An 8,266-nucleotide genomic window follows, 5' to 3' on the forward strand; every position below is an offset into this window, starting at 1 on the left:
GGGGCCGCGGCTCGGGGTGCGAAGCCCCGCTTTGTTTCGCAGGGCTCACGGCACAGCGGGCGCGTGGCTCTTGTGCCAGTACTGTAAATTCGGAAGTGAGCGTGAGGGAGGGAAAAAAAGCCCCGTGAGTGGAACAAAGTGCATAACTGGTCTCTTCTACGCCTTTTTAAAAAATAACACAAAAAGCCTGGGGCTCTTCCACGGGATCGGAGTTAACTTCAGACAACCCTTCTGCAGGCACCGGGAGGAACTTGCAAGGGAAAGTGGTTATGCCCAGGGCGTCCGGCTCAGTCCTGCCCCTCTGAAACATCCAGATAACAGCTTTGGCGCCTTTGCAAGCTCCCGCTTCACTCTTCATCCATTCTGCTGCTCTGATGTTCCCCATCCCTGTCCCACCTGAGAAAATACCTTCCCTTTAATGAATATTCTCAGTTCCTTTTCCTGTGATTGAAAACCTCAACTTCCTGACTCTGGAAAAAGGGAACAAGCAAAGTTTACTGTCTAACTGCTCTCATCTTCATATTAATCTGTTTGATAACAAGCAAGTGGTTGGGAAGGGCATAAAAGGGAACAGGAAACAAGTGATGCAGTGGATAAAGTCTGGGCGAGCATGGTGGATTCCCACGTTGTCCAGAGAGACAGGCTGAAAAGGTAGCTTCACTTTCCTTAGCATCTTTTGCAATAAATGTGTATAATTTTGATAGACCATGAGTAAAATAAATTCTACTATTTAATAAAGCAATCACATCCCAGTAGGAAAAGCTGCTGAGGTGTGTGCACCTGAGCTGGCTGCAGGTTAAAGTCAGGCTGCCTCGCTGGGGCTGCTCGAACTGCGTGGGACGTGTATTTCAGTGCTGGGGATCGCGCAGCGAGGATGCGGACAGCATTGCCCTGCCCGGTGCCACAGCAGCACCTCCAGTACAAGGAGTTACTCTGCGCCCTTGGCAGGGCTCGGGTGCCCCGGCAGCGCTGTACGTCAGTGCCGTCTCCTGTGCGGTATTTCCTGAGAGCGCTCTGTGACCGTTAGCGAGCGAGGCACCCGAAGTTCCTCAAAACACCGGTTAAGGTCACTGCGATGCCTGCTAGAGAGGTGGTAGCCAGTCCACTCTGCCTGTCCGGGCACTGTGTCAGTCTGTAAGCTGCAGGCTGACCTTATCAAACTCCAGGAACAAGGCCTATTAGGCCTTATCTTGGGACTTTCAAAAGATAAGGATGATCAGGCTTTTCCGTGTTTGGAGGTTTTTTGGGGAGAGGATCATTTTGGCTGGGAATGGGGTTGCTGCCTGCTCTCATCCCTGGTATCTTTTTGTCAACCAGGCCTGGCACAAAGACGGGGGCAGCTACAGATGTGAGATCCAGTACATGCCTTGGGTTTTTGCATGCTCATTAGCACTGCTGGGGCCTCAGTCTGTTACAAGCCATGCTGCCGTAGTCACATGTTTTATTACCATCAATTAGGGTAATAGCAAATAATTAACAAATAATCACAGGAACCTTCTCCTACTGTAAGTTGTGCCCCACTTTTCTCCCCATGATAGACAGCTGCAAGGATTTTTAAACCTCCTCCTTTCTGGCTACATTTTGGTGGTTTGTTTGTTGGGGTTCTTTAACCAGAGAAAGCAAAACCAGCTGCCAAGGCCTCAAACTAGAGGCACACAGGAACGCAGCCCAGCCATTTGCTTTTATTTCCTGCAGCTGAGCTCTGTCCTTATAATACCAGCAGATGAGGGAGCTAATGATGGTTGAGGATTAGGTGTCTTCTCTGTTTTCCTGTCCTGGCTTCTGGAAGAGATGGCACCTCCTTATCTTCTGCACAGTTCCTGCTCTTTTGGGAAGTCCTTTGTCATCAGGATTCAGAGGCAAAGGGTTTAGGGAGGTGAGGCAGAGAAAAAAGTTAAATCCTTTCTTCTCTGTGGGCCAGCTTGCTGAATTATTGTGGGAGGTAACCTTGGCAAGTTCTGTCATCTGGTTCATATTTGATCCTCCTCTCTCAGAGTTATGTCACTGTGAACTAAATTAAGACTGAGCACTGTATATTGAATTCTCATTTATCTTTTGTCCTTTAGCTGTAGCTACCTTCAGAGCTTTAGCAGAGCTAGCCTGTAGTTGGGCGCTTTTTGAGCGCAGGAATCAGCTTTAATGTGGGTGTTTGTATGAGAAACATAGGACAAACTTTTGATCAGTTCTCATTTCAACTTTAGATTGTGACTCCCCTTTGAAAGCAATAACTTCAAGATGAGTTACAGGACAGGGTGTGGCTTATTTGCATATTGCTCTCTGCTTAGGCTCACCTTGAGTTTGTGCAGTAACGCGCTGATCACTATCACCCTGCAATTATTCCTTATTGCCATTTTGCTACCACACATGTCAGTTAAACGAGATCAGAGAGCACCAGCGATTGCCCCACTTCTGTCTGAAAAAGTGGCTGGGGGAACCGGTGCTATTCACACGTAAGTAGTATTAAATACAAATGCTCATATTCTAGCTGTTGTTAATACAGTCACAGGGAATATTAATTGCACATATCTCCACAGATCACTTCCTTATTGCATTCTCTAAATCTTTATTATTATATCATGTTATTGCCTCATGGATATGGTTTTGGTTTGGAGCAGTGTGCAGCCCTGCAGCTGGGTGCCTGCTACTTGGGTTAAGTGTTAGGGGTTCATTGCTTCACAGCTGTGGTGAGGAGAGCAGGGGAGAGATGGCTTTCATGCAAAGAAAGAGGGTGAATGGGTGGTGTTTCGCCACAGGCTTCCTTTCAGGATTTGGGATTCTGTTTTCAGATCTATCACAAGCCTGTTGTGTCATACCAGATGGAGTATCACATCTTCTCTCTCAATTTATCTGTCAGTCAAAAGATGATAATAATAATGTAGGAGAGAACCGTAGAATTTGATAAGTTGTTCCTGTTAAGACTGCAGTGTTTTAGAAGGAAACCCTAACCTGTAGTCACATTCCTGCATGCTAAAATACAGCATGGAAAGTACCGCATAGAGTGGGAGTAGGTGGGGAACAGGCAACAGAGAGTCACTCTGCAGTTAAAGAGCTGCTGTACAGTCCGAGCAGGTGACGTACTGTCATTTGGATGTTTTCTGTGCTGCTCTTGTAATGCCTATGAGCTGGTAGATCGCTAACTTTTGAAATGTTTCTGTTCTGCTTTGGCGGCTGATACTTGAAAGAAAGGGTTACTGTTCTAGCTTGGGTCTCGTGGCAGCACAAATTGTTACAGGCCAGCAGTTGACTAAATTTAGGATTTCACAGTAGTTGGGAGCTGGTTGTGTTTCTACCCAGGAGTCTTGTCACCTCATTTATGCCACTTGACCCAGCAGAAGCTCCACTGAAATTGCTGGGTTTGGACTGTGGTCGGGTTAAGTGTGCAGACAGGTACACGGCCACTTTGACTTGCAGCTGGAATTGTGCCTCCGAAGCACTGGCTGGCCCTGGCTGCAGGGCTGTAAGCTGCTCCTGTGCTGTGTCGCTGGGTGCTGGAGGTGCCTGCGCATTTCACTGTCTGATGATATTGTATTGCTGTCTTTCTGCACACAGGCTGAAGGGAAGGCAGTGCTGATAACCGGCTGTGACAAAGGTTTTGGACATGCCTTGGCAAAACGGCTTCACGCACAGGGATTTACTGTTTTTGCTGGATGCTTGCTTGTGGTGAGTAGCAGTATTGATCAAACTTCCTCTCTGATTGGAGAAAAAATGCTTCTCAAGTGACAGCATCTTCATCTGCAGCCTCCCTTTACTGTAGCCAAAGACCTGAGGGAAGTGCAGTGGGCAGGGTTCGTTACATCTTCCATTGCTTCATCTGCCTGTTGCATCTTGTCATTCCTGTAATTCCAAGCTCTTCAGGGCAGGGACCGTCTGTCAACTGCGTGTCTGTACAGTAGCTTGCACAGCAGGTCACTGTTCACTGCTGGAAGCCTCTCAGCTATACCGCAACACACTCAATAAATCTGATAGTCCAAGATTGCCGTGGCACTGTGGCTCTCTGTCCTCACTGGCATCTCTATTGCTGTCTTTCATTCTGTCACTTCAGCAACACTCTCCTCAAACTTGTCTCCAAGCCGCCTCTCCTGCTTTGTCCAGGTTCTGTTTCCAGAGTGTCTTCTAAGTGTGCTTCTGCAGAAGCTATTTAGTTTCTGGATACCTGAATAAACAAATTTTCCATACCTTTCTGATATCTGTAGGTCTCGCCCTCTGTCACCTGTGCTTGGCAGATGGCATTGCTTGTTATAAAAGATCAGTTTAGGCACGCTGAATCAGAAGGGGTTGCAGACCCATTGTCCCAGTCCTTGCTCTTGCAGATAACCATGTTGTGTAATCCTCTTTATATACTGGGCCAGCTCTGCTTCCATCTCTGCTGGAGTTTTACCCTTGCTATGCTTTTTTTGCTGTTTTGATAGTCAAAACTCCTGTAATTTCCGACCTGAATTGTTCAAAATCAGTTCGTACCCACTTGTTTCTCTGTTTGAAGATGGCCATTTCAGCACAGGTGCTCAGGGAGTGATGACCACAGATTTTTGAGTAGTGTGGAGGGCAAGAACAAGCAAAAAAAGGTGGCCCTCATTGCCTGTGTGATCTCAGCGGAGGTTACGTTCTTCCACCACACCAGAAGGGAAAGTTATTATCAGCTGACATGTTGTGTAACTTGAGAGCAAGAGAGTCCTGTTGGAAAATTGCCACTATTTGGAAATTTCCATGTGGAGGCTCTGTAAATCCTTCAGTAATCATGTCATACGCTGCTTTGGGATGCCTGTCTCTGTGGTGATAACAAGTCAGGCGCTCACTTTGCAGAGCAGCAGGGGTAGGGAGGGCCAGGCTCCATTTGAAGCCACATAAATAAATGCTCCTGAAGTGAGCCCTGCTTGCTTGTCTTACTGATGGAAAAAAGCTTATTACTTCTTGATCACAGATTATTACCTGTCCCAGAATGGCTGGGCAACTCTCAGCATCCCCTCTGATCTGGCCTGGCAACTTGTTACCTGGAGCCAAGTTTTTTGTGGTTCTGTACTTATATTCTGTGTGGAAGTGGAAAATGCATCAGCAATCATAGTTGATCTGCAGGTGACTTTCAGGAGATTAACTGAGCACTTGACCCTGAAGGGGTAGAGAGTGGGAGAATGTGATTTTTCTTGTTCCGTGTGTTACTAAATTTTCAGTAGACCTGGACTCAGAGCCCCAGGATTTCACTTGTGGGTTTTTTTTTCCCCTGGGTTGTTAGTGTTGTCTTATCTGCTGTTAGGTGCAACTGAAGGACAGGGTCTGGTGGTAACAGTTATCTGGATAGCTGTTGCAAAAATATTACAGCTAAACGCTTTCTACAGTTCTTGGGACAGCCAGCATCCTTGTGGAGCACCCTTGTGTTTTGGATGGTTGATGGACATATCAGCCTAGGAATTTAAGATTTGATGAGCAGGAGCTTACTGAAAACCTAATGGTAGAATGCACATGGGATGAAAGTGTTTGTAAATCTAGAGCTGACTGCTCCGAGAAAAGGAAACTTATAATGACTGCAGGGAAGGATGATGGATCCGAAAGAAGCAGGAAACATCAGTGAAGGCAGGGAGCTGTTAGGTCAGATCCGTCGTGAAGACCAAGCTGCAAGCATATGAGAGATCATTGCTGGTAAGTGAAGGAGTGCACGTGCAGTGTGGCTGAGGGTGCAGCTCCCCTACGGTAACTGGCCGTGTGCATGTAACTGCTCATGACAAACGCAAGGAAACTTTCCCTGTCATGAGAGAAGAGTGCGCTGCTGTAGGTTCACTGCAGGGTCAGAGCAGGTATGGGGGCAGTTGTGGTAGAGCAAATGCCAGGCTATTAGTTCACACATAGTTACTCCATCATCACTTACTTGCATGCTTTTGTGCTGGGAATGAAAGGATCCCTGATGTACTAGCCACCACAGAAAGCTCTTGCATTGGATATGAGATGGTACACTTCCAGGTGCATCAGGAGGTTTTTAATGATCAGACAGTCAAAAATAAAGCTATAGGAATAACAGGAATACTGCGAGAAGGCTGGGATAGAACTGGAGGGGATCAAGTGCAAAAGGGTTTTCATTTAGCAAGGACAAGTAAGTCCACAGAGAAAGCTTCTGTTAATACATTAGGATTAAGATGGAAAAACACACAGAAATTGATTACAAAATAACCTGAAAAGTAGAAGGTACAGAAAAAGTTGAAATAATCATTGTCTTATTTTCTTTGATCTTACTGGAAAAAAAAAAAGGTAAATTGCTGTCAGATGCCTACTGCTAGCAGTTTTCATGAGGACTGCAGGCAAGAAAAGGGAAAGAACAGGGAATGTTTACATAAGTGGATGTGTTCAAGTTCACCAGGCCTGACAAAATGTACCGAAGAGCGTTTAAAGGATGAGCCATTGTGATTTCTGCCCCAAGGGTGATATTTTCAGAGCACCTGGAGGCCAGGGGATTTCCAGAAGGCTGGAAGAGGACAAATATTATACTTTCCTTCCCAAAGGAGACAGACCTCTGGAACTGCCAACCAGGCAGCTCACCTTTGGTGTGCTAGATGAAGTTACCACACACTGATCTGTCAATTTTACAAATGTCTGGACCATAGTGGGATACGCACTGCCTGTGTAAGGGAACAGACACTGGGAACAGACTGTGCCATGTCAGTCTAGTCTCAGCCTAGCTAAGCAGCAGAGTGGCTAAAGGGGAAGGAATAAATGTATCCTGAATAAGGGTTTTGACACAGTCCCTCAGGATAGTCGCATGAGCAAACTTACGCTCTAAGCTCATGACTGCTGTTCAGTCCCAGTGAAGTTTTCTTGGAAGTGCCCCCTGGAATAGAGCCCACTTGGGAAAAAATTGTGCATGGTGTCAAGCAGGGAGGATTGTAGGCCCTGTGGGGAATAGGATTAAAAATTATTCTGATAGATTGGATGGAGTTTGAAATCAGTTAGGTGGAATGACAAATACGAGGTGTGGTGCCTAGGGAGCAGTGGATAGGCAGCAGTGGCGGGGGGGGAACTGGCGCAGACGGAGTGAGCCAGCTGCATCTGTGGGTGTTCAGCATCGTGTTTGGGGCTTCCTGATTCCCACTGACACCTCGCTGCAGGTGCCCAAGTGCTTGCCAGGACCTAATCCCGAATCCCACGAGCTTCCCTGAGAAAAGGCCGTGCCTCCATGGGTTACAGGAGGGCTCTCAGCTAAGCAGGCCATGGTGTGATCTGCCTGTCCCTCAGCACCAGCCGCATTGGGATCCTCCAAAGCAGAGCAGGGGAGAGGGGTGAGTGAGGGGAAGGGGAGGCCGCCGACAGCGGGAGCAAGGCTGCTCTGCTGGGTGGAGAGGGCTTGAGTGGCTGCCGGGCTCCCTGCCCAGGCACAGCCCCTGCGAGGCAGAGGGTGGGGTGGGGTGGGGTGGGCAGAGCCGTGCTGGGCTGCGGGGGCAGGATAACCGGGGGAAATGAGATAGCTGGGAGGAAATGGCAAAGTCCCACTGAAAGCCTCTCTGGAGAGTACTTGGGCAGCAAGCTGGGCTGGAGCAGGGCAGCTTTCAACACTGATGGAACTGGGAAGAGGAAGCTGGGAGATTCTCTGAGAGGATGAAAATCAGACCAAAAAAAAATGACGGCAAAGGGAGGGGGAGAGAGGTTTTGCAGGAGCAGTTGGGCCATTGCTGCCAGGACCCCACTTGACTCGCACTGCTGTGTGGCTCCTGCTGGTGAGTCCCAAGGCCACGAAGGCCATCCCAGGGAGGACAGCCTGGCTGCTGCCACAGGAACTGCTCCAGCTATTTTCCCAGTCAGAAAATCCACCATTTAAAAAGCAAGGAGGAAGTACCATGTGGGTATTGAAACAGGGAATGTGGTTACAGCCCCTGAAGACCATAGAACATAGGATGATGTTCACTTCGTCCCATAAAAATACATGGCTGCTTCATTTGTGAAGAGGTTTTCTGGACATAAGAGTTAAGCAATTTTACAGTTAAATAGTAGCTGAGGTGGTGTCTACAACTACGAAAAGTGGTTCCAATTGATACTGCATTTTGAAGTCAGTCTTCCAAAATCAATATGTTTTGTCAACAATGAGTAAATTGTAGCTGGGAACATAACTTTGCAGACTGAGTTGCATTGGTGATGGGGGAAAATTAATTTCAGTATGATTAATACAAGCTATTTATACTGGATATTGAAGTTGCTGGCCTGTGACTTTGTTTCTCAAAAACCCGTGGAAGTATTTCTTGTTTGGTTTATAAGGATTATGAAAGATTAAAAAACATGCAGGGAAACATGC

The 8,266-nt window shown here is 47.3% G+C and overlaps 1 protein-coding gene across 1 annotated transcript in view; it reads left to right on the top strand.

Annotated features, from left to right (window-relative positions):
* Nucleotides 1-3,584: 3,584 nt before the first annotated feature.
* Nucleotides 3,585-8,266, top strand: part of LOC104127085 (D-beta-hydroxybutyrate dehydrogenase, mitochondrial) — a 17,503-nt gene continuing 12,821 nt past the window's right edge. The window contains exon 1 of the mRNA XM_035895271.1: nucleotides 3,585-3,660. The gene's annotated coding sequence lies outside the window, so the exon portion shown is untranslated. The remainder of the gene's footprint in view (nucleotides 3,661-8,266) is intronic.

This window comes from Egretta garzetta, unplaced genomic scaffold, assembly GCF_000687185.1.
Source record: "Egretta garzetta isolate BGI_Z169 unplaced genomic scaffold, ASM68718v1 scaffold425, whole genome shotgun sequence".
NCBI lineage: Eukaryota > Metazoa > Chordata > Aves > Pelecaniformes > Ardeidae > Egretta > Egretta garzetta.